Raw genomic sequence first — 27,500 nt, 5'->3', positions numbered from 1 at the left:
ACCATCATCATCATTACATTTACCATCATCATCATCACCGTCATCATCATCATCACCATCATCATCATCATTATCATTATCATCTTTAAATCATCATATTTATAATCATCATCACCCTCAAATCATCATCACCATCATCTTTACAGTCATAATCATTATCACTATAATTTTTAATCATAATCACCATCATCATCATCACCTTCAAATCATCACCATCATCATCTCTATCATCATTATCATCATCATCTTTATTATCATCAACAACAATCTTCAGTCATCACCTTTATCATTATCATCATCATCATTAAGTTTGTTTAGAGGTGAACTCGTGTGGATCTGGTGGATGTTGGTTATGGTATTGAGGTAAATAAAGTAAATCTGGTTGATTTCTTCAGCGTTGAGTTCCTCAGGTTTTTTTTTTTGGGTGTTATATTGATTTCAAATATTCACATTAAAAAGTGGGGTCACAGGACGACTCTGCGGCTGAGCAGCGATGCAATATAGATAAGAGTGAAATTGCTTCTCTCATTTCCCAAACCGGAGCAAAGAATCATTCTGCAGGTCCTGAGGAGCAGGGGAGGAACGCAGCCTGAGCAACAGCGTGTGGAACTTAGAAACCTGCTTTTTCTCTTTTTAAAGTTTTACACAGTCACATCAGCAGGGTGATACTCAAACCTAAGTCTGATCTCAGAGTGATGAGAACTCGAAAAAAAGTTGATAAGAGGTTCAAGAGAACTCAAAGAGTTTAACCAAATTTATAAATCAACTTCTATAAAAAAGACCTTTTTCATGTAAAATTAAAACAAATCAAATCCCATAAACGTGATCACGAAATTGAGAGTGAGATCGGACATTTTCGCATTATTTCCTCCATTTATACACAAACGCCAAACTCTGTGCTTTTATTTCACAGCTTTAATATAAATATTTGATTTATTAAAAGTGGATATGGGAGCAGATGCTGCACTTCTTGCTGGAGGAAACAGAACTTAGACTGTTCTCCTTGTTCACTCTCACGCTCCACCAGCTCTTAAGTAAATTTTCAGTGCTGCGTTTTTCAGATTATTGAAATATTGCCTTTAGCTCCAAGGCCGTGACCTTCAGCTTCTGAATTCTAGCTCACGGAGAAGTAATGAAGGAATGTCAGAAATGTGTTGAATAGTACACGCAAAGTGTTTATATATAACACCATCTCCTTCAGCTTCCACTTGAGCACCGTGTAGGCTGGGATCCAATTCCTGCGGTGCCTCTGGTTCTCTGTGGCCTGAAAGTCCACACAAGTATGAGCTTTCGTTTAAGTGGGAGGGACAACAAGCTCTTGTTCGATGGGAAAGATGCCAACGTTTTGTCTTCCTGTAGAATTTCACCGAGGCGCTTGGGTCAGACCCGAGTGCTCTGCTCTCTGGGCTCTAAGTGTACGAATGTTCTCCGTGCAGTGGTGTGTGTGGGCTGGGGGTTGGATGAGATGCGCTTGTTAACTTCATGTTGTTCAGAAGAAGACCTGGTTTAGTCCTTGCCCTCATCACACTGCTGCCATGTTTTTCAGGAAATCGAAGCTCAAAGAAGGGAAAAACTAGATCTAGATCTCTGTAGAAACCTGGGGGTTCTTAAGGTTGTTTAAAGGATTTAAGGTGGAACTACAGTGTACCATAGAACCCTTTTACCTCTTAGTGTATTTGCTGCAATGCTACAGATCATTGGGAAACTGATTCTTCAAGGAGATGGTACTAGATGATTGAAAAAAAAAAAACTCTCTTCTGCATGAATCTGAGAGGTTCTAAAGAAAAACAAATAAAACCCAGCGAATCTTTCAGGGCATTCAAAATAATGTTTATAGATTTGAGATGAAACTTTTATGTGTTTTTTCTTTATTTTTATTATTTATAGCATTGTACATTAATAATAAAGAAACAATGAAAGAACACGCCTGGAATTCTGTAGTAAACAAAAACCCTGTTAAGAAACGTGAGATATTTTCTTTTAGATTGTCCAAAGTCGCTCCATGTAGCTCTGATGCTGCTTCACAAGCTCATGGTGTTCTCTCATTAGAGTCACAAGATCATCACCTGGAATTGATTTCACATCACATGTGTGTCTTCTCAAGTGTTGATTTCTTACCTTCTTTATGTGCTTTAGAGCATTAATTGTCTTGTGTAGAGGAAAGTGTGAGTACAGAGGTAATAGTCCTTTTAGTGCTACATCTACTGTACAAACCCATATTATGGCAAGAAACACTCAGTAAAGAAAAGAAAAAAGATCCATTATTACTTTAAAAATAAAGCTCAGCCAATCAAAAACATCTTAAGAACTTTAAATGAATCCCCATGTGCAGTCTCCAAAACCATCAAGCGCTATGATAAAACAGGCTCTCATGAGGAAAAGAAGACCAAGAGCTACCTCTGCTGCAGAAGATATGTTTATTAGAATTACCAGCCTCAGAAGTGCTTCTCAAAGTAGTAGATAAATGTCAACATCCACTGTTCCTTCATTGCTGATCCTGCAGTAAATAATCCATTAGTTTGGTAGAACAACAAACAGAAGAGACTTGCTTGGGCCAAGAAACAAAAGGAATGGAGATTAGATCAGTGGAAAACTGTCCTATGGTCTGATAAATAAAATGTGAGAATTTTGGTTCTAATCGCCGTGTCTTTGTTAGATGTGCAGAGGGTGAATAGACGGTTCCTGAATGTGTGGTTCCCACTGTGAAGCATGGAGGAGGAGGTGTGATGATCTGAAGGTACTTTCTTGGTGACACTGTTGGTAATTTAATCTAAATTGAGGACACACTTAACCAGCATGGCGACCATAGCATCCTGCAGCGACATGCAGCCATCACATCCGGTTTGCATTTAGTGAGAACATTGTTTGTTTTCCATCAGGAGAACAACCCTGAACACACCTCTAGGTTCTGTATTTTGTTCAAGAAGAAGAGTGATAGAGCGCTGCATCAGATGACCTGGTCTTCAAAATCACCATATTTAAATCCAGTTGAGATGGTTTGGGATGAGTTTGACTGGAGAGTGAAGGGAAAGCAGCCAACAAGCACTCAACACCTCTGGGAACTCATCAAGATTGTTGGAAAACCATTCCAGGTGACTAAGAGAATGCAAAGAGTGTGCAAAGCTCTTATCAGAGAAAAAGGTGGCTTCTTTAAAGAATTGAAAATCTATCTATCCATCTATCCATCTATCCATCTATCTATCTATCTATCTATCTATCTATCTATCTATCTATCTATCTATACCGTATATACAGTATACAAATTGTTACATGGAACCTTAAAAGAACATTCCTTTATATCCCACTGAAGTTCTGCATTAAAAACCCTAAAAAACAAAGTACTACTGATAATAATGATAAAAGTGAAAGAGAGAGAAAGTGAGAGTCGGACGCAGACATAGAATAAACGAGCCATGGGGAGACAGAGATAAAGAAAGTGAGAGACATTGATTATGATTCCAGAAGAAAAGTTCTCAGTACGTAAAGGTGGTTCCTTCTACACCAGACGCTCACAGTGACCTGGTCGGTGTTAAGTTTCCTGAACAGGTCCTCAGTACCTCTGAAAACTAAGAACATTGAGAACATTTGCAAGACTGGTATGGGGCTTTATTTTAAACGAGGAGGTAAAAAAAGGAAAGAAAGATAGAGCAGACAGATGGAGAGCGGTTTGTAGCGGATTGTCTGGGTGTCGTGTGTATGGTAAATAAACGCCGCTTTCGTGATCATCACAGCAAACACTTCCACCCACGGAGAACAGAGAGAGCAGCTACAGAACTGTTCTCCTTCCCACTGCTGTAATGAATCCTGATCATTTCCCCGACGTAAACGTCGCACAGCAGGCAACAGAGAGAAAACGCTGAGAATAGCCACAGACCCGCGTGCTAGCTCTCGGAGACATCAAACAACTTTTCTAATCGAAAATGTACTTTTTGTCTGTTTTTCGCTACATCTTGAACATGATGTTGTAGAACACACAACAAACAAGTGAGTTCCTGTTTTCTCCATCATTCCAGCAGCTGCAACTCCTCCGTGTTGGGTTCCACATTTAGTCTCCATCTCAATAATCGGCACTCTTTTGGAAAGATGTTCCACTAGATTTTGTGACATGATAGTTAGGGATGGCAGTGATGGCATTTATCATTCACATTCATCCAAAGGGTTGGAGATCTATGGAGCTCTAATCCTAACCCTAGATCCTCCACTCCAACCCATTTAAAGCAGAACTTCATAAAGCTGGCTCTAGCATTTATGGCATTTAGGAGAAGCTCTTATCCAGAGCATATATATATATATATACAATGAGGAAAATAAGTATTTGAACACGCTGCTATTTTGCAAGTTCTCCCACTTAGAAATCATGGAGGGGTCTAAAATTGTCATCGTAGCTGCATGTCCACTGTGAGAGACATAATCTAAAAAAAAAAATCCAGAAATCACAATGTATGATTTTATAACTATTTATTTGTATGATACAGCTGCAAATAAGTATTTAAACACCTGAGAAAGTCAATGTTAATATTTGGTACAGGAGCCTTTGTTTGCAATTACAGAGGTCAAACGTTTCCTGTAGTTTTTCACCAGGTTTCTACACACTGCAGGAGGGATTTTGGCCCACTCCTCCACACAGATCTTCTCTAGATCAGTCAGGTTTCTGGCCTGTCGCTGAGAAACACGGAGTTTGAGCTCCCTCCAAAGATTCTCTATTGGGTTTAGGTCTGGAGACTGGCTAGGCCATGCCAGAACCTTGATATGCTTCTTACAGAGCCACTCCTTGGTTATCCTGGCTGTGTGCTTCCGGTCATTGTCATGTTGGAAGACCCAGCCTCGACCCATCTTCAATGTTCTAAATGAGGGAAGGAGGTTGCTCCCCAAAATCTCGCAATACATGGCCCCGGTCATCCTCTCCTTAATACAGTGCAGTCGCCCTGTCCCATGTGCAGAAAAACACCCCCAAAGCATGATGCTACCACCCCCATGCTTCACAGTAGGGATGGTGTTCTTGGGATGGTACTCATCATTCTTCTTCCTCCAAACACGTTTAGTGGAATTATGACCCAAAAGTTCTATTTTGGTCTCATCTGACCACATGACTTTCTCCCATGACTCCTCTGGATCATCCAAATGGTCACTGGCAAACTTAAGACGTGCCTGGACATGTGCTGGTTTAAGCAGGGGAACCTTCCGTGCCATGCATGATTTCAAACCATGACGTCTTAGTGTATTACCAACAGTAACCTTGGAAACGGTGGTCTCAGCTCTTTTCAGGTCATTGACCAGCTCCTCCCGTGTAGTTCTGGGCTGATTTCTCACCTTCCTTAGGATCATTGAGACCCCACGAGGTAAGATCTTGCATGGAGCCCCAGTCCGAGGGAGATTGACAGTCATGTTTAGCTTCTTCCATTTTCTAATGATTGCTCCAACAGTGGACCTTTTTTCACCAAGCTGCTTGGCAATTTCCCCGTAGCCCTTTCCAGCCTTGTGGAGGTGTACAATTTTGTCTCTAGTGTCTTTGGACAGCTCTTTGGTCTTGGCCATGTTAGTAGTTGGATTCTTACTGATTGTATGGGGTGGACAGGTGTCTTTATGCAGCTAACGACCTCAAACAGGTGCATCTAATTTAGGATAATAAATGTAGTGGAGGTGGACATTTTAAAGGCAGACTAACAGGTCTTTGAGGGTCAGAATTCTAGCTGATAGACAGGTGTTCAAATACTTATTTGCAGCTGTATCATACAAATAAATAATTTAAAAATCATATATTGTGATTTTATGGATTTTTCTTTTTAGATTATGTCTCTCACAGTGGACATGCACCTACGATGACAATTTCAGACCCCTCCATGATTTCTAAGTGGGAGAACTTGCAAAATAGAAGGGTGTTCAAATACTTATTTTCCTCACTGTATATATATATATATATATATATATATATATATATATATATATATATATATATAAAACTAAGCCATTAAAGGTTAAGGGCCTTGCTCAAGGGCCAAACAGAGGGAGTGCTGGGATTTGAACTCACAACCTTTCAAGCAGAAGTTAAATGCCTTAACCACTAAACTAGCCCTTCTTCATTGTCATGGAGCAACCAATCAGAATGCAGAATTCTGGAATGTTGTGAGGAACCAAAAGGATGGAATGAGAAAAGAGTGGAGCTGTTGAGGGAAATGACGGAGGATTGAATTGTTAAATTAAAAGTATTATATCAACAATAACAACAATAAACAGCAGCAGCAGCAGCAGCAACCGTGATGGCAGCAGTGAGTAATGGAGTGTTAGAGTCTGAGGCAGCAGCCTGAGTGGCAGCAACAATCTGGTCAACTTCACATTTGCTTCTCTGCCCATGTGCTAGATGTACACCATAGACAAGGCAAGCATAGGCAAGCATATAGTGTGTGTGTGTGTGTGTGTGTGTGTGTGTTTGTGTGTGTGTGTGTGTGTGTGTGTGTGTGTGTGTGTGTGTGTGTGTGTGTGTGTTGCAGAGGAAAAGCAGAATAAGTGAGTGTTCTAGCTGTAGGCATGATGAAATATCAAATGGAATATGTCTCCATGTGAAGTGTGAAATTTACAGGAAATTAGGACCAGACCAGGAAGACGTTCTCACGGTGCTGTCAGAGATCTGTGGCGTACATATTATACCCACAACACTCCCCCCCGAACCGACAGATTTGATTTCACACACACACACACACACACACACACACACACACACAAGCCGCATGTTTGACACGGACTCGCATTCCTGTGCTCGCATCGCATTTTTACAGTACAGTAAAATACCTCGCTCTAGGCAACATGATCAAAACTATCCGGAGAAGCTGTTCGATATTCACAGAATCGAGCGCAGGCCTCGAGGAAACAATCCATACGCAAAATGCAAAATATTTCATACGGTTCTGGGAAAAAAAAGAAACAGGACTTTACTCTTTCTGTGGCATCAACAGAGTCATCTTATTCGCTAGGTCACTTCCTGTGCCGGACACACACACACACACACACACACACACACACACACACACACACACACACACACACACACACACACCCCAAACAAAAAAGTAGGCATAGACTTTCAGTGCAAATGTACATTTAATTTGGCTAATTGACTGCACACGCATTCAGTCGTAGGTAAGTGCAGCACTCAGGCGCTCTCGATGGTTTCAAAGCTGCTGAAATGAATTTTAGATTTTAAATAGGGACTAATGGACCTGAAGGAGAGCAACAAAAGCTCGAGAGGAAAAAAATCTCGACGCTCGTTCGGTAGTGAGATTCCGCAAAAATCCCGAGCATCTATTTTGGTGAATAAAAATCACCATTTTTATGGATTTCCAAAAAAGTGACATTTTCACTGAAAAATTAAATGTTCGGAAGCGATGTTTTGTTTGAACTGATTTTTTTAATTGAGGTGTTTAATTGATCATCATTTTAGTCTTTTGTTCATCAACAGACCACATTTTGTACTTTTTATACATTTTGAGCTGCATTTAATGTTGTGGAACGCTGCTCTCGTTACCAAACTTTCAGAGTCTCTGTAGATAAATCATCATTACTGTAGAAACTATAACACAATGTTGAATATCAGTACTGTAAGTAACTATAAATGGATAAAAAAGTACCATTGTGTTGTTTTTTTATACATTTACATAGAAATAATCTGGAAACGTTTTAAACGTTACGGTTACGGAGTGCTGACACTGGAGACTCCTTCTGTACAGAAAGGTTATGTAAATATATTATTATTATTATTATTATTATTATTATTATTATTATTATAATGTATGTGATAAAAACCTGCACCACGTGTAGAAGCCGCAGTTATAGAGAATAAATGACAAGTTTCTGACCAGTCAGAATTAAAGATTCAGCAGTATGTGTGTGTGTGTGTGTGTGTGTGTGTGTGTGTGTGTGTGTGTGTGTGTGTGTGTGTGTGTGTGTGTGTGTGTGTGTGTGATGAGACGTTGTTTCAGTACACGCTCAAAGTCTTTAACGTGAGTGGACCTGAAGGAGAGCAGCGTTACGCGTTACTACGGAGACCACTGACACACTCATTACTTCACCTGGATGCAGGACATCGTTTAGAAGGATTATCAGAACATCACTACAGGTGTCACGGGATAGAAGTACATTAACACACACACACACACACACACACACACACACACACACACACACACACACACATACACACACACAACTGTACCATTACAGTGATGATGTTCCTGTGCTGTGATTGGTCAGAAGGTGTTGATGAATTCTCTGGAATGCAGTGATGGTGGTAATGTTGTGAGTCAGTAGATGTTCGGATGCTGCAGGTTTGAGATGATTTCGATGACGAGGCTGGTTTTGTTGTAAGATGTTTTTTAGAAGGACACAGAGCCAGGAGCGATTTGGCACATGCACTTGTAGGGTTTAATGTCTGAACTGTTCACTGTTCTGGCTTTCGAATGCCCCGTTTCAGCACAATTTATGTTTATGGTGAAGAGACGAGTGATTTGGAGACGAGATGAGGAACATTCTATTCCACATTCAGTCCCTATTTACTGTTATAATGAGCTCCACTCTTCTGGGATGATGTTCCACTAGATTGGTGGAGACTCATTCAGCTATAGGGTGTAGTAAAGTCCAGAACAGATTTAGGATCTGCAGTGATGAGAGCAAATTGCAATACTGATGTGAGAGATTATATTTACAGCATTTGGTGGGTGCATGTAACAAATGTGTTTGTGTTACAGGTATGTGTGTGTGTGTGTGTGTGTGTGTGTGTGTGTGTGTGTGTGTGTGTGTAAGAGAGAGAGAGACAGTCAGATGTCTACTGAACACCACTTTGGAGTTTTGCAGTCATTTCATTTTGTCACTGTTGTTGTTGTTGTTGTTGTTGTTGAATTTTTTTTTATCTTTTTCAGCCTTCAGAAGTTTTTATCAGGATTATTGTCGTGAGCCAAAAAGTTTTTCTTTCACACCATAAAGTGGACTCGCATAAAAACCTACTCCAGTGTATAATTTCCACCATAATGCACAGCTGAGACAGAAAACCAGCACAGTGACGCACAGTGGGCCGTCTGATTCCTCTCTCTCTCTCTCTCTCTCTCTCTCTCTCTCTCTCTCTCTCTCTCTTCTCTCTTTCTCTCTCTCTCTCTCTCTCTCTCTCTCTCTCTCCTTCTCTCCTTCTCTCTCTCTTTCTCTTTTCCAGCGTTTTGCTTGTCAGGTGAAAATAAATTGTGTGTGTCACTCATTAGTCAGTGAGAAGTGGGTGATGAAGTCAGGTAAGAAATAAAGAGTGAAAAACACCTGGGTTTAATGTGATCTGTGGATTTATTCTTTTTCTTTCTTTTCAACCTCGAGCACATGATGGTGTTTTATTTCTCCTACACCACAAAAGGTACAACGTAGAATCGAAAAGTTTTAAAACGAGCTCAAGAAATTACTTTATTTATCTACGTTTCCACACGATCAACTTCAAAATATTCCCCTTGCACAGTAATACAGCGTCCCAGTGTTCTTCTGAGACGTGTCCTGAAAGTCTTCTTCTGAAAGTCCAACACCTTCTGCGATTCACACTGGATTTGTGCAACGTGTCAAAACTGCGAGCCGGATCTTCATCTTTGGGAAGAGGGCGAAGTCCACAGGAGTCATGTCTGGTGAGTAGCGTGGGTGCGGAAGTGACATCGTGTGGATTTTTTCTCAGACGTTCATCATGTACGAGTTACTAAAAGCTTTTGAAATTTTAGGGGTTTGAGCTTGATGAAGTTCTTCCTGATATCTCGTCATCTTTCTGATCTTCTGATCTTCTGAATATCTTTATTGGTTCGGCAGCTTACTGAGAACCTCACCGTGCTTTCACCTGTTGCTACAAGTCTGCTAATTGGGCGTGTGGAATCGAGGTGATTCAGGGTGCGACGGGGCGCGAATGCGAATCTGACTCGCTCTCTCTCTGTTTAACAAGTTCCTGAAACTAGAACTTTCTCTGCACCGCCGCTGCTCAGGAGCGCTAATTGCCAGAAGAAGACGGCGTTAGAGCAGCGTGAGTGATGGAAGCTGCATGCATAATTTACCCTGAGATGGAGATGGAAAGAAGAGAGAGAAATATGAAGAAGGACCATGGTTAGCAAAAGAGTGTGTGTGTGTGTGTGTGTGTGTGTGTGTGTGTGTGTGTGTGTGTGTGTGTGTGTGTGTGTGTTTGGCCTGAAAGGATGGCAGCGTCAGAGAAAAAATGGCATAATCAATTTGGTCGGGGCGCCGCCGGGGCGAGATTATTAGCGTAGTAGACTGGAAGATGACGGCTGCTGAAAGACACATATGCGTCTTTTCTTTCAGCCCAAGATGTTTGATTAGCCGCCTGAGATTCCTGAGGGCTTGGAAATAAAACTCCTACACAAAGAGGAAAAAAACAGGATGAGAAATTCCTGTCCTATTATGATATGAAAGGAAGAAGGAAACGCTTCCTCACGCGCAGTCGAAAGGGCACGTGAGGCGTTTGCTCAGGAACTTCATGGGTCTTTAGGCTGTTGATGTGGAACCATCATCACAATTGAAGAGAACTCCATCTGAAGACCTGAACAGAAGAACAGGACAGGAACAGTGGAGCATGTTCAAGTTTAAAAACATTCAGTCTCATTAAGTACATTCAGATTATTCAGATGGACATTTAAATTATAACTTTGATCAGTAACATTTAGTACAAATGTCTTTTTTTACAATCATGCGACAATCACAACTTAAAACAAACATGTTATAATGAGTCTCAGAATGGCCCCTAAAAAAACCTGACTAGAAGCTCCCTAATTAGAAATAATTCAGAAAAGTTCACACCCAAATGAAGCACAGATTTGACTTGGCTTTAAATGTCTGTGTTAATAAACCAGCAAGTGTCTGTGGAACTTCTGGGATCTGAATCCACAACCTATCGGTCACAGGTTGAGGCCATTTTAACTCTGAGTGGAGCTGAAGTGGAGGTGTAATGCATGCAGCACACACAGAGACTCCCTTCAAGTGGTAAATTGATAGCCTGTTCGCTCGCTAACCCTCTGGATTAATGAAGCGGATCGGTGTTAGTCGATGGACCTTTTCGAAGACGCCCCTCTTGTTATGCACGCTGCATCATTTCCATTAATTATCTCTTGCTGATCGTGCCATAAATTGCTCGGCTTGGTGCCTCCTGCTCGCGCACACAAATCAGAGCAGTTCCTTTCACACCACCTTCAATCACAACTGAGAGTTGAGGGTTAAGGGCTTTGCTCAAGGAACCAACAGTGGCAGCTTGGGAGTGCTGGGATTTCAACCTGTGACCTTCTGATCCAGAGTCTAAGGCATTAACCTCTGAGTTGAATAAGAACTGTAGATTCTTATACAAACAACTGTATAAATGATAATGAATTTTTGTTGCATTTTTTTACATGCACGTTTTATTTATTTCTACTGAATCGATTCATTTAATTTCTTTGACACTTTATCTACATACAGAATTTTTTTTATAGAATCATCGTGTGTTCTCCAGCTTCATTTGTGGTTCTTCAGGAACACAGCAATCACACTCTGGTCTGAGAACATGTGTGATAAGTGATGAGACTTTGTTCTGCTTCCAGATGAACTCTAGTGAATCAGTGAATCGATTTACTTGAAGTACATTTTTTTGTGTCTATTTTTTCATGTATGCCTTTAACTAAACTGGACGAGAAGTCCTGCCCAAGAGCAGGAGTGCAGCAGAGCTTTATGTGATGCGATACACAAAACAACTACGAACATTATTTATATAATTATGCAAATAACAATAATAAAAAAAAGAATTAAAAAAATCTATTTCTCTTCGATTTCATCTCCTGAGATTGGACTCTTCCATGCTCTTACGGCATATGCGCTTTTTCATCAGGTTGCATTTCTGCTTTGGAATGGCAAGAAGTTTCTTAAAATTTGTCCTCGAGCGTTCGAGTCGGCGCTAATTCCCACGCTGCGCATGCTAGATACTAATGTTTGATGCTCTAAAGCCGCCGTTGTGTAGCGCAATCCAAACACGACTCGCTACAAGACCCCGGTTTTCGAGTCACATGTGAAATCAGGGAACAGGCGAATGAGTGCTCTCTCGTTCAGCTAACACACGTCCCACAGGCCATCGAAGGTTTATCTCCACCTCCCAGCGCTCGATGGATTCAGCTCCGTGCCAAACGCGCCGCTAAAGCTTGGCGTCGCTTCCTGTGGGTGCTCGAAGCCACAGAAATCGTTGTAAGTAGTAGCAAAGCGTTCTGCATTCTGATTCCCTCGCTTACAAAAGCGAGCACGCAGAACGTAAAAACAACAACGACGGCGACGCTTGTTTTTTTTTTTTTTTTTTTTTTTTTTTTGCATCACAATTTAGCATTACAAATGCTAACGCCCCGGACCGCACAGATGATGCATTGATTTCATTTCGAGCTGCGACTCCTGGCATTGAGTCATGACATTTGCATTTTAGATTCCAGTGTTATTTTTGAATGTTGCGCATTGATTTGCCCGTGGGCTTTTTTTTTTTCCTGCGTTATGACATTCAAACTCACGTCGGTAATTAAATCTTTCCCTGAAAAGAAAAGTTAATTACTGAATGTGAAGTAGGAGTTGAGAGGAAAAAGGCTCATGCTCTAAAGAGCAAGATGAGATCTATTGATAGGACTGAAAATTACTAGAAAACATAATGCTTTTTATCACATTAAGGGTAAATGAAGGGTAATTGTAGTACAGATGAATTAGTGTGTATGGATGTTACATTTATGGATGGTTATGACATCATCTCTATGGCCAGTGTGACACTGAAACGTGAGCTAAATGATCAGCTTCAAGACTTTTAGAGACGGATTCGCTGAAACATGAAAAATGAATCCAATTCTGTGAATCACGTGGAAATGAATCAATCATCTGATGTACGTAAAAATAAACAGATCATTACAAGTGGGAAAAAACAATCAGATCAATAAAAAATTCACATATGCAGAACCGTGTCAAAAAACCAAAAGATTTTCCTAGGAGACATTTTTCTCTGAACAGAACAGAGGAGGACACTGTAACTCTGACATGTCTCTGATACCTATATGTCTTGATGAAGCCTGTGCATGTCTTTTATCGGTTTATATTCATGCTAATGATTTCTCATCCTGGGAAAAAAAAAACCTCCTGACAGCATCGCGGTGAAGCTAGACTGAACAGAAGAGCGCTGGACATGCAGGTGTAGGGAGACATTTCATTATGTCTGAAATGTTCTCGGTTTGGTGTCCAGCTTCTTTGAAAGGCGTCTTCGCATGGGGCAGCTAATTGACCGGGTTTCGCTTTTCTGGGCCTTTTGAAAGACACAATAAAAAGAGAAAAGGAACAACTGGGTGTAAACAAGTCAATACGCTGTCAGAAGAGTGTGTAGTTATATGTGTGTGTGTGTGTGTGTGTGTGTGTGTGTGTGTGTGTGTGTGTGTGTGTGTGTGTGCGTGCGTGCGTGCATGCGTGTGTGTGTGTGTGTGTGTGTTAAACACAAGGTATAATTGGCTGAGAAGTGCACATGTCAGGCTAAAACAAGTCGGCTAACCAAACGGTTATAACAACATAGAAATACAATGAAAACTCACACACACACACACACACACACACACACACACACACACACACACACACACACACACACACACACACACACATTATCTGGAACCTTATAGGGCTATTTTAGGTAAAATGAAAATGAAGGTCAGGAATACTTTAATTAAATCAGGGGTCTCGGGCTGTAAACTGCTACTGCGCCGCTACGATTCGTTGACTTTTGCATATTTAGTGAAAAATTGCTACTTCTTTCTATTGTCGTAATTGTTTCAATCGCAAATGTTTTTTATCCATTTCTAAATGAAGTTTTGAAATTCTTTATGAATAATTAAATGAATAATGAAATCATATAATAATTATAATATTATTAAAATATGCATATTATTGTGTTTATTTGTGTGCATGGCTTATCTATCTATCTATCTATCTATCTATCTATCTATCTATCTATCTATCTATCTATCTATCTATCTATCTATCTATCTATCTATCTATCTATCTATCTATCGTCTGTAAGTCAGTCTGTATATCTATTATTTCATAACATATATTTTCACACACGGTTTATTTCCACATTCTTTCCACCGAAGGTTCATTTATTGCTCACGTGTGACATGTACACGTTTCGTCCATTTTCAGAATTGATTTATTTCCAGATGCCATTCGATTCACTGATTTTACACGTTTCTTTTTTTTTTGTCATCTTGTTCAAAGTCATGCGATTCAGTTTATCACGTGTGATTTGCTCACACACATTATTTGATTAAATTCAGGTTTATTTGTGGAGCTTTACAGAGATAAAGAGGTTAAAAAGATCAGTTTGTATCAGTTTGTTTGATTGGTGACGGTGGTGAAGGAACTCCCTGAGGAACCAAAACCTCATCCTCATCAACACTGAATGTTCTTTTATTACAGATGAAGTGTTCAGTGATGGAGCTTGAATGTAGAACTCTTTATGCAGAATGTGGTCCTGAACACATTGTAGGAGACTGTTGATGTTAATTAGAATCCAAATTTGTTCCTCTTGAGCTGCTGAGGCACTTCATGGATCTTTAGGCTGTTGATGTAAAACCATCCTTACACAGAGTGTCTCCTATTGAAGGGAACTCCATCCAGATGTAGAACATCAGGATGGAACATGTCTCGTGTGTGTGTGTGTGTGTGTGTGTGTGTGTGTGTATAAGGACATGTTCTTATCTAAACGTGTGATGATTATGGATTATTGAGTAAACAGATCATTCAGGAAATCCCAGGCAGTGAGACAAATAGGATGTGTGTGTGTGTGTGTGTGTGTGTGTGTGTGTGTGTGTGTGTGTGTGTGTGTGTGTGTGTGTGTGTGTGTGTTTAGAATATTCAGTCTCTCATCAGGATAATAGTGTCTCTTCAGTGAGCAAAATTGGTGATGAAATCCAGCAGATAAAGCCGAATTAATTCCTATCGAGTCTGCACACCCTGTTTACTTCAATTTCACCTAATTCACATTCAATTTGCTCCGATTATTATATCATTCTCCACACCTGAGCCTCTAACCACCGACGTCTCTGTCTGCAGGACCCGAATTACAGCACTGTTTCGGAGAGAGACACGGCATGGACATGAGAACTAACATGAATAATAAATAAGCACTAATCAGTCACGTGATTTGGCTCAGTGTTTGTACACAAAAAAAATGAAATACATGTGTTTAATATTTAAACATGCCTCCTGTTTCGACTGATCGCTGCTGATGTTTCTACACCTTGACTAGAGTCCACCTGTGGAGATGGTTATTGATTTGACATGATTTGGAAAGACACACACCTCTCTTCGGTCTAAAGAATTTAAAGACAGGATTGTACACAGATCTGGGGAAGGCAACAACAAAAAAAATTCTGCTGCACTGAAGATTCCCAAGAGCACAATGGCCTCCATCATTCTCAAATAGAAGTGTGGCACAAACAGGACTCTTCCAGTACCCGGCCAAACTGAGCAATCAGGGGAAGAGCCTTGGGAAGAGAGGAGACCAAGAACCTGATGGTGACTCTGAATGAGCTCTGGAGATCCTGTATGGAGATGGATAAAGTTCCAGAAGGACAACCATCACTGCACCCCTTCACCAATCTGAACTTTATGGCAGAGTGGCTAGACTGAAGTGTCTCCTCAGTGCAAAGCCCATGGAAACACGGCTGGAGGGACCTGAAGGTCTTTCAGACTGTGAGGAACAAGATTCTCTGGTCTGACGACAACAAGATTTTATTGTTGGGCCTCAATTCTAAATGAAAACCAGGCACCGTTCATCACCTGCCCCAAACCATCCCAACAGTGAAGCATGGTGGTGGCAGCATCATGCTGTGGAGGTGTTTTTTTTCCATCAGGGACTGGGAGACTGGACAGTGTTGAGGGAAAGCAGAATGGAGCCAAGTACTAAGAAAAATCTGTTCCACATCACTCAGGACTTCAGTCTGGACTGAAGGTTCACCTTCCTACATGAAAACTCAATGAATAACAATTCACTTGAATGTTTTCATTTCAATATCATGGATTTTTTTTATAGATTTTTGTTTATGAAATTAACTTCAACTTAATTAGATTGTTGCCTGAAATGTGTGATTTTTTTATTAGTATATTTTGTTACTTATTTATGTTTTATTTTTAGAAGTAGCCCATTAAAGTCACATGATCTCACACTGGGAGAAACATCACACCAACCTCACAAAATCCTGTCCTGCTCTGGTGCTCTCAGATGCTTCCAGAAGGTTTTTCTTCAGTGTCCAGCCGTAAACCCCGATGTCAAACAGCTCGATGGACATGGAGGCGATGGCCACAGCTGGTGGACTGTTTCTCATCTCCATGTAACGATTATGGCTTCCAATTTTCACCTGTCACACTCCGCCAGGCGTGATCGGATGATCAGAATCACGGCTGCCTTGCAGAAGTCACGTGACCGTCCAATACCGGCTTCAATATCAGATCATGACAATTCACTTTCATCTGCTTGCTGAGATTTAGACCGAGACACGTCTGAGACCCTGCAGTACACCTGAACATCTCACAGTTCTTCTTCCTTATTAGTGATATCAGGGGAATTTTTTATTCGATTTTACTGTCAGAAATATTTCTTAAAATAAATCTTAATATATTATATTATATTATATTACATCCATCCATCCATCCATCTTCTCCCGCTTATCCGATGCCGGGTCGCGGGGGCAGCAGTCTAAGCAAAGATGCCCAGACTTCCCTCTCCCTAGACACTTCTTCCAGCTCTTCCGGGGGGACACCAAGGCGTTCCCAGGCCAGCCGGGAGACATAGTCTCTCCAGCGTGTCCTAGGTCTTCCCCGGGGTCTCCTCCCAGTGGGACGCGCCCGGAACACCTTCCCAGGAAGGCGTCCAGGAGGCATCCGGAACAGATGCCCGAGCCACCTCAGCTGACCCCTCTTGATGTGGAGGAGCAGCGGATCTACTCCGAGCTCCTCCCGAGTGACTAAGCTTCTCACCCTATCTCTAAGGGATCGCCCAGCCACCCTGCGGAGGAAGCACATTTCGGCCGCCTGTATCCGGGATCTTGTCCTTTCGGTCATGACCCAGAGCTCATGACCATAGGTGAGAGTAGGAACGTAGATTGACCGGTAAATCGAAAGTTTCGCCTTGCGGCTCAGCTCCTTCTTCACCACGACAGACCGGTACATCGACCGCATTACTGCAGAAGCTGCACCGATCCGTCTGTCAATCTCCCGTTCCACCCTTCCCTCACTCGTGAACAAAACCCCAAGATACTTAAACTCCTCCACTTGCGGCAGGAACTCCCCACCAACCTGAAGTGGGCAAGCCACCCTTTTCCGACTGAGGACCATGGCCTCGGATTTGGAGGTGCTGATTCTCATCCCAGCCGCTTCACACTCGGCTGCAAACCTGTATTACATTATATTATAATACATTAATTTATATTATATTTATATCTTTTACAGAAAGATTTACTAGACCATTTATAACGTTAAAAATCTTTTTTTGTGTGTGTAAAATGAAAGATTTTTGAAAATCGATTTAACATTTACAGTACAGACCAAAAGTTTGGACACGCCTTCTCATTCAAAGAGTTTTCTTTATTTTCATGACTATGAAAATTGTAGATTCACACTGAAGGCATCAAAACTATGAATGAACACATGTGGAATTATATATGGAATTATATACATAACAAAAAAGTGTGAAACAACTGAAAAATGTCATATTGTAGGTTCTTCAAAGTAGCCACCTTTTGCTTTGATTACTGCTTTGCACACTCTTGGCATTCTCTTGATGAGCTTCAAGAGGTAGTCACCTGAAATGGTCTTCCAACAGTCTTGAAGGAGTTCCCCGAGAGATGCTTGGCACTTGTTGGCCCTTTTGCCTTCACTCTGCGGTCCAGCTCACCCCTAAACCATCTGGATTGGGTTCAGGTCCGGTGACTGTGGAGGCCAGGTCACCTGGTGCAGCACCCCATCACTCTCCTTCTTGGTCAAATAGCCCCTGATGCCTTCAGTGTGACTCTACAATTTTCATAGTCATGAAAATAAAGAAAACTCTTTGAATGAGAAGGTGTCCCCAAACTTTTGGTCTGTACTGTATATATTTTGATGGATAGACACCAAATTTTGGTTTAAAATTTTTATTTAAAATAATGTTTACAAAATTTAATTAAATAAAATATTTAGAAATATACTGTGACCTGAAGCTGAAGGGGGCGGAGCTTTGCCAAAATTGCAGGTTCCATATTTTTGGTTGAAATAAAAAAAAATTACTAGATTGCTTATTATTTATCTTTTAGAGCAGACATGTTATAGAAGCAAGAAAATCCCCCAAAATCTAGAAAATAATGCACGAATTCCTGAGTTAGTTTATTGGCCCCTGTATTTCCCCTCGTCTGTTTCTCCAGCAGTTTTTTTGCTGCATTGCTACACTTCCTCGTTCCCCAGAGCTTCTGGTTCTGGCTCATGCATTGTGTCTGTGTTGTGCTTTCGATTCCGGCTCTTTGCTCTCGAACCCGGTGCGAACGCATGTGCCGATCATCTCCAGACCATTACAGACGTTTAAAAATGCCAGCGACGGCCGAGCGCAACACCCCGACCTTTTGTTCCTGAACTCATTTCGCAGACGTCGGAAGAATCTCTCGTTCTTTTCTCTCGCTCTAAAACCCGTGCCTTATTTCAAACCAGCATTTCTGATTCCTGAATGAGATTCCTCTGGCAATTTTTTCTCTCTCCTGCTTTCTTTTTGTGCCTTTTCTTTTTTTTCTCGTCCTCCTCCTCCTTCCTTCCGAGCTCCTAATTTGAATTACATATTGATTTTAGAGGTCAGGAAGACAAATGGTTCATAGTGAGACGGGTCTACAGAGGACGCGATATGAGAAACAGAAAGCAAACACGGGCCTACAGTAATAGTGGAAATTGCCTGTAGAGTTTAACTCATTAATCTGAACCTCCGATATTCTGATTCAACTCCGAGAGACAGCAAATGAAAGAGTCCTTCACATGATTTAAGCGTAAACACGTGTTTAAACGCTGCTTCATTACTGTGTAATGAGGCGACTGTGAGTCTACCAGGAGTCTAACGCTGGATTTTTTAAAGGATTCAACATAGCAGTACATAATGTATACGGCTTCGTGCAAAAGTTTATGCACCCTACATCCAAGCAAATTTATTTGTCACATACATACAGAGTACAACATGTAGTGAAATACAAAACTGTATGCAAAAAATAGAATGTATATGTAAATGGAAATAGAATATATATATATATATATATGTGTATTGTGTAAAAGTATAAAGTATGACTATAAAGTATAAAAATAAGTGTAAACAATACATATATATATATATAAACGAATTCCACAGAACAGGATGATTTTGTATAACAGATATTGACAGAACACTTGCGGAATCACTTTCCTACTCGCTGCTCCTAAAGAACAAACTGCATCCACTGTTTACGTGGTTCTTTGGGAAGCTAAACAAGGTTCTCCTTCACTCACATCCAAAACCACATCTTAGAAGTTCTTCTCGTCCTGTGCAGTGCTGTGACCATTTCCATTACCGAATGAAGCATGGTGATGGGCGTGGCTCTTGCTTTTTTTCTTCTGGAAGAAGTGTCCATACAAGGAATTCTGCCTTCGTGATGTCATAAAGTGCCTTTTTTTGGAAAAACCTTTACAAACCCGGGAGGAGTTTACAGTTTTGGGCACAGAAATACTTCATCATACGTCCAAATAGTTTTTTTTTTTTTAAACTTTGAACACGTTTAACATGTAAATCCAAATCTAACAGAGTAAATAACTCAGAATGCATGAAACAGCATCAGACCCCTTTAATAAGTTACTGATGTGAATATAAAACCGGATGTGACTGATATCCGGTGCTCTGAGTGGAGTGATCTCGGTAAAGGATTTGTGAGATCTGCTGTTGTAAATCTAAAATCACCCTACACTTCCCTTTCCATCCTGGAACTCTGGAGCTCGGTGTGAAGAAGTTCTGCTTTTCAAAAGGCTTCGATGTGCAAATTGGTTGAACCTCTGAACTTCGAATTCATATCACATATTCTCCAATTGAAATCAATTTTATTTGTATAGCACTTTAACAAGGGACATTGATCACAAAGCAGCTTTTACAGAGATCAAGATCTCTGATTAGCAAACCTGAAAAGATGATAAAGGAAAAACTCCCTGAGACTTTATGCGGAAGAAACCTTGACAGGAACCAGATTCCAAAGGGAACTCGTTCTGATCTGGCTATAGTTCCATCATTACTGAGGTTATCAACCGCTCCCTTAAGCACAACTGTTCATAAAAATTACAATCCTGAGCCACTGTAGCAGAACTGGTCATATTAATCACACTCCAAATCCATTTTCCTGGTTCCTGAGTGTTTACCATCTATAATCATCTCATGTATCTTCAGGGTCTTCATATAGCAACATCTCCATCAGCAGCAAATGGGTTTCCAATGATAAGAATTCCATCCAGAAGATGGTGCATTATGATGGATGGGAAGATTTGGAGAGAAAACAGAAACTCTGGTTTAAAACATGTGATTGTTAGAAGATCGAAACCGCAAATTCAAACCAGAGAAGGTTCCAGGACTGAGAAAATGGTGCATTTTCATGGTGGTGTATGAGGTCAAATCTGGTATTTGTAGCAGGTTTATGAAGATATTTGTTGTGATCTTCTGATGTAAAAACCAAAGAAATGAAATTTGTGTTTGTTTCAATAACAGGGCATTACGGGGACACGGGTGATAGTTCACACACACACACACACACACACACACACACACACACACACACACACACACACACACACACACCTGATCAGGCACCTGGGGACTATAAGGAAGTAGAAACTGTAAATTGTATTGAGATGTTCAGCAGTAAAACCATGTTGAGGATGCAAACTCAAAACACTCAAAAGTATCACGTGTTAAAATGTAAAAATATTCACGTTACCATATACTTTTTACCCAAATTCAATACTAGTGTGTGTGTGTGTGTGTGTGTGTGTGTGTTTCAATCTATGATTGCATCTAATGAAATAATAATCCTCAGCTCCTTTGAATTGCAATCTTATGGAGTTGGAGCTTATGAGGCGTTGATATAAGATGCAATTCTTTTCTCGGGTCTTTGTTCTTCTGACAGGGAGCGTGAGCGAGCTGCTGGAGTGGGCACTGACCTGTGAAGAGCAGCACTGGGGTTGAGTGTGTGTGTGTGTGTGTGTGTGTGTGTGTGTGTGTGTGTGAGAGAAACTCCTTTCTGTGCCATCTCCATGCCGACACTGACGATCGGGTCCATTTTCCAGCTCATTGCGGGCGCACGGTGCTAACGAGACCGGAGAGAGAGAAAATATTCGAGCGTTCGTTCTGTTCCAGTACACAGCAGCCTCACCGTCTTATTATTATTATTATTATTATTATTATTATTATTATTATTATTATTATTATTATTATAACACCGAGGCGACGGAATAGGAGCCGTCATTTATTTTTGTTCTAATGGAATATGAAGAAAGTTCATAATTATAGGCTCCAACATCAAAAAAAACAAAAAAACAAGAAGCTTATTATGTGAAGAGTGAAAACGGCGGAGAGAAAATGACCTTATTTAATATAAGATCGTGATGAATCTGGTAATGTAATTACACCGAGATGAGATCGATATTACAGTCATTAAACATTCCTGTTTATAATATAACCTCGGTGTTGTGCTGTTTGAGGAAAGTAATTGATGACAAAGGGGCGGAGCCATGACGTAGATTTTATTTCTTTTCTTTTATAATAGCACTTTTTATTTATCCCAGCAATTTAGCCTTATACATGTAGATTTTTATTTATTCATAAATAAGACACTTTATACTTTTTAGAATAGAAAACTCACATATAATAAAATAAATGTACAGCTTTAACTTTAAGTCCTGGTTCTGGAGACTCCTTCTATTAAAGATCAGTCTCGTCCAATCAATTATAATTAATCGTGTTTAAATAATCAATCATTCAGGTTAAACAAGTCCAAAAACCTCAAGCTGTTTCCATGGAAACATTAACATACACATTATTTTTCCTGTCCATGGATAAGTTCATAGAAACACTTCTGAAGCATCATTAAAAGTTTTTTTTTCTTCCCCCCCGAAGCGAGCGAGCAGCATCAGGCCCCCGAGGGACACGGTGAACCCACGGCGCACCTCATTAAGGCCTGTGACATCCTGACTCGCTTTAAAGCTCCGCCCTGTCACTATCTTTTGCACGACGCTTCATTCGGCAAAGAGGAAGCCTAGCGGATGAACTTTGACCGAGCGGCTAATTCCGTCCGTTACACTTTCCATCTGATTCGAGTCCAATCCGTACCTGCGGGGACGCCGTCTATCCACCTGGGGTTAATTTAGCTCCAATAAGTCGATGTATCAGCTTCCGAAATGTCAGCGCAGCAGTCTAACTCAGTTAATTATCTCGGAAAAAATCGATATCCCAGCTGCCCAAAATGCACACATTTACACACACACACACACACACACACACACACACACACACACACACACACACACACACTGCCCTTAATATCCTCTGTCAAATTTTTGTATTTATTTCTTTTTTTTGTCTCAGACCCTGACATGACAGAATAGGATTTTATCCGGATTGTGGCATTTTTCATTTGCGTTATAAGAACGCGAGCGATGGATCGATGCACTTCCTGCCTGTGTGGAGTCGCACTATTAAGATCTATATCGCACATAATAATCTACTGTATGCATTAACACAAATGAGGAAAAACTCAACGGTGCAGGAGAGTGAAAAATGAGCCTCTCTGGTATCTTTACTCCGACGGAGAGCACGGCCTCGTTTGCTCTGAAACTTGCTTTGTTTATTTATTTATTTATTCACAAACAAAAAATGCTGCATTATATTCTTAAAATATCACCGCAGGGGGGGCAGGGTTGGGGGTAGATGGAGGATGGGGGGTCTGTATAGTATGGTTGACGTAGCCACTTTAATAGACTAGCGCATATTAGGAGAACGGTAATTAGTTAACGAGATCGTTTATAGACGGCGAAGAATTGAATCTGATTGGTTGTCATTTTCCCGTGTTTATTACTGCGCTCACTTCTTATTCAGGCTTTTCTTGGTAGAACATGACAACCTGTGTTTTGAGCGAACACCAGTTTACAGCTGCTATAGTCTAAGTGATACACTTCATAAGCAAAAGATTGGGACACCTACGTTTCCAGCCATGTGTGGTTCTTCCGCACTTGTTGGAGGAACACAGTTGTATTGGACGTCTTTGGGTGCATTTGGTAGCATTACCTTTTCCCTTTATTTAAAATAGGAGACGTCTGTGCCTGTTCCAGCATCACAATGTTCCTGTGCACAAAACCAGCTCCATGCAGATCTGCTTTCCATGGGTTGGAAGTTTATGGAAGATCTCCTGCTAGAGAGCTCTGAACTTTATTGAACATGAATGAATGTTAACACTGCCTGTACCCCAGGCCTCCTCACCTCACATCAGTACCTGAATTTACTAGAACATGAATGAATCTTCATAAATCTTCACAAAATCCATTGCAATTTTCATCTTTATGAAACAGTACATCACCATGGCAACGGATATAACATGTAACTTCATTTATTAAGTAAGTATAAGCTGGTTATATTTCTCAAATAATAATAATAATAAATGTCTTCATCTCTGTCCTTCATTTGATATCGCACGCAGCTTCTTGAGGATGTAGAAGGTGTGAAGAGAAACCTTCCTTCCTGCATCTGATTTCAGGCCGCGTGACTGAACACTGTAGTGTAGTGTTGCACATGCACAGGACGAGGTTTTTTTTGTGGTTGTTTTTTTAAACACAGATCACTATAGAATAAATAAAATACATTTACACGTGTCAATGCACCACATGGAGAATGTGTGTCCAGAGCACAATACGTGACACACACCCATTATCTGTCTGCAGATTAACTCTGCCTTATCCTTGAGCACAGAATGGAAAGACTCCTCAAGGAAAGCAGAGGTCTTAACACCAATCCAGCCTTCATTCACGTCTCCTGCAGGTTGCAAATCTCAATCACTGCAGGGAAGAATCGACTGTGAGGACGGAGGACTGAAGCTTTCAGACAGCAAGAGACAGGTGGGAAAAAAGGACGAGAGAAATGGGGTGAGGACGGGGCTCTGTTACTCCATTTGCGTGGAGGCCTGGAGGTTCTGAGCTGGGTAAGGGGCGACAGCTCATTAAGCTCCATCACCCTTTAGTGTCCACGCTATGAGCTGAGAGCAACTGGACGCTCCTGCTGCTGGAGTACAGAAGCCATCTTTCTCCTCACACACACACACACACACACACACACACACACACACACACACACACACTAGGGGAAAGTGGATAATGAATGAAGCTTTAGCGTGTACTGCAGAACGAGTGCTGTGGTGGTGTTGGTGTTGGTGTTGGTGGTGGTGGTGTAGGAGATGTGATTGGGTCAGAGTGTGTCCTTCATTCTCCGTCTCTCCGCTTTCTGTTTCTCAGCGTTCGAGTTGCTCTCATCGACATCAGAGGCGTTACTTTACTCTGACAGTGAATTCCCGTAATACATCCGATACAAAAACACAGAAAAAAAGAACAACAAGGTTCCGTTTTCAGCTCCTGTTGGGGGGAATCGGTTTCTCAAATATGTGGGTTTGGAAAATTCCTCGAATTCAGAATCTATTTATTTTCTGATCTGAACGTTCAGATTATTAACATGAAAAATAAACCTGCCTGTGCTTTATGTTCCTTGGAGGTTTCCAAATCATTCTTGCGTAGAAGCTACAAGACACGATTTCCACCAGTATCCCGAGCACAGTGTCTAGACTTTTCAACCTGAAAAATATATCAGAGACGCAGACGGCAGACTTTTCTCTCTTTACTGTGAAACACAATACGGTGGAACATTTAGAGTATTTAGACATAACAAACTGAAGAAATGAGACACACTGATACGATGATCCATAGATGAGAAGATGGATAACAATTTAAAATCTGAAACAAGAGTCTATTAGGAGTCTGTGGGTTTTTGTCGATGCTGTAAGACACTGTATTATTATGGTTAATTCTCAGCTGTTCTTCTCCACATACAGTGGAAACTTCCACTGTTTCCTGCAACAGACAAACTGAAGAACCGTTAAAAAACAAGCTACAGGAACACATTTCCCTTCAGGAAGAACCATTATGAGAAGCTAAGAACCTCTTAGCAAATAGTGTTTCTGAAACATTGTGTAGACAGTTATGGGATAGATCCTCAGGAGGGTTTTAGGGTGGTACTCAAATTAAATCTTTAAGATTTACCTTCAGAGGAACATATCCAAGAACCTGTAAGGTTCTACATAACGTCTTACGAGTAACATCTTCCCTTTCATACAAGGTGCTAATTAAAACTAGAACAAAGCTGCAAATTGTCTCAGAACACAGATTCCTTAAGGGTTTTTTGCATCATTAAGGGATCTTAATTGCCCAAAAGGGTTTTACTTAACACTATGTAGAAAACCTGCAGCAACTGTCGAGTTCCCTTTCAGGCAGGATTCAGATAAAAAAAACCTTATACGAGTCTTAGAACCTTTAAGAAGCTTTAATATTTTATTAAAAAGGTGGGTTCCTTGAGGGTTCCTTGGTTAAGTATTTAACCGTTTCCAAAAAAATCTATGTGGAGTCCTGCAGGATAAACGTCCTTTTTTTTAATAGACAAGCTTCTGCGAAGAGTTTATTATAAGGGCTAGTTGTGAAATCTTTCCAAAACAGGTTCTACTTCTATCCTTCAAAACTGTTATGATGTTTCTCAGAGTGATGGACTGCAGAACCCTCGGGGATGCAGATGGATCCAACACTGGAGTTATTCATGTCTCTGATTGTTCTTCTTTCTGCTTACTGCCTTGAAGAACACTGCGTTTAATTGACGAAGGGCTCCGTCTTCTACAAGCGAGTGCAGGTGCAATAATAATGAGATGCAATTATTTTTGCAGAGAGACACTTGTGTTCTGTTTGTGCCGCTCCGGATAAGTGTCACTCAACACCGCACTGTACACAAACAGCCCAAGGAAAGTGAAATGCATCAGCATAAAAATCAGAACACCCTCGGCACTCAGGCGTCACCTCCAATCACAAACCCCCAGCACCTCCCCCGCAATACTCCCTGCCACCTCTCCCCAACCCCCGAAACACGCTGTCCGCTGTGGACTTGCACTCGTTTTTCCAACTAAATCAGCCTGCCAGCGTCCACGGGAGCTGCACAGGAGCCGTGTGAAAGCCCAGCGCTGTTATGATTCACTCCATTGCCAAAACAATTTTACAAGACGATGACCTTGATTTTCTCCGCTGACAGACGAGCGTTCCCGCGTGGAATCACGGCTGGCGGAAGAACACGCCGGCGTTCGCTTTTCCTCTCGCTTTCTTAGAGCGTCGCATCCATTTAGAGTTTAATGAGTATAGACTTGTACTTAATTAGAAAAGAACCCATTAACATAAGTCATTGCATCAGACACATTAGTGCTGATGACTTTATTGCCAGAAGAAGTTAAAGCAGCGTGTGCACGTTATCCACCCATCTAAAGTTGGCAAACTCTGGAGATGAGATGGATCACAGGCCCAGGGTTCCAACCGAGAACGGATGGTGAAGGAACTCCCGGGCGTCCTGCAGAGAGCGTTCTGCGAGTTGTTTCTAAAGATCTGGTGATGCTCATGATCTTATTGTAGAAGATCTACAATCATGTGACCTTGTGTTCACCTCACTATCTGTACAAATGTGATTAAATACATACTGTATCATGCAGTTACTCCATTCGAGTAGACCTGGAGATGTTTATTTTACCATTTATAGAAGGAGTCTCCAGTGTCAGCACTTTTTTCACATTGAGATGTGAGAGCTGTGATTTCTTTAGGACAGAGTTTAGGTTTGGCTTGTTTCTAAGCTACGTTTTTAACCAATGGTTCGATTGTTTGTATGTGCTTTGTTTGTGGGATAACTGAACTTTTTATCCATTTCATGTAACAAATTCGTACGTTCATTATAGCAGCTACAATAATGCAAGTATGAATGGATAAAAAGTCGAATTGTAATTCGTAACAAACTGTCGTTAAAAAAAGAGAGAGAATAAATACTCTGGTGTTGTAGGAGAAACGCAGCTTCATCACATGTTGATTATTCTGCATTACCTGCACGCCACACAGTGTTTTATCCCCTAATTATGAGCCTTTTTTTTTACTAATCGAATCATTTCCAACTTGAAATCTGCCAAAAAATAAAAATAAATCTCCAGAAATTATTTTCTAATTATCCCATGATGGGAAATATTTTCCTCCACTACAGAGTCACACGAGGTCTGTGCATCCGTGATAAGTGTAATACATATGCTGTGATGATTATTTGTGCTTGTGATTCTGCAGAGGCGGAGGTGAAAATATGCTCATTGCACTGCTTTCGT

At 40.9% G+C, this 27,500-nt stretch overlaps 1 protein-coding gene across 2 annotated transcripts in view; it reads right to left on the bottom strand.

The window, feature by feature from the left end:
- The window catches only part of gad3 (glutamate decarboxylase 3), a 58,931-nt gene that overhangs the window by 24,588 nt on the left and 6,843 nt on the right, over positions 1–27,500 (bottom strand). The gene's annotated exons all lie outside the window — the stretch shown is intronic.

This window comes from Silurus aristotelis, assembly GCF_946808225.1.
Source record: "Silurus aristotelis genome assembly, chromosome: 22".
Taxonomy (NCBI): domain Eukaryota; kingdom Metazoa; phylum Chordata; class Actinopteri; order Siluriformes; family Siluridae; genus Silurus; species Silurus aristotelis.
This window is presented reverse-complemented; position numbering and strand designations above follow the sequence as displayed.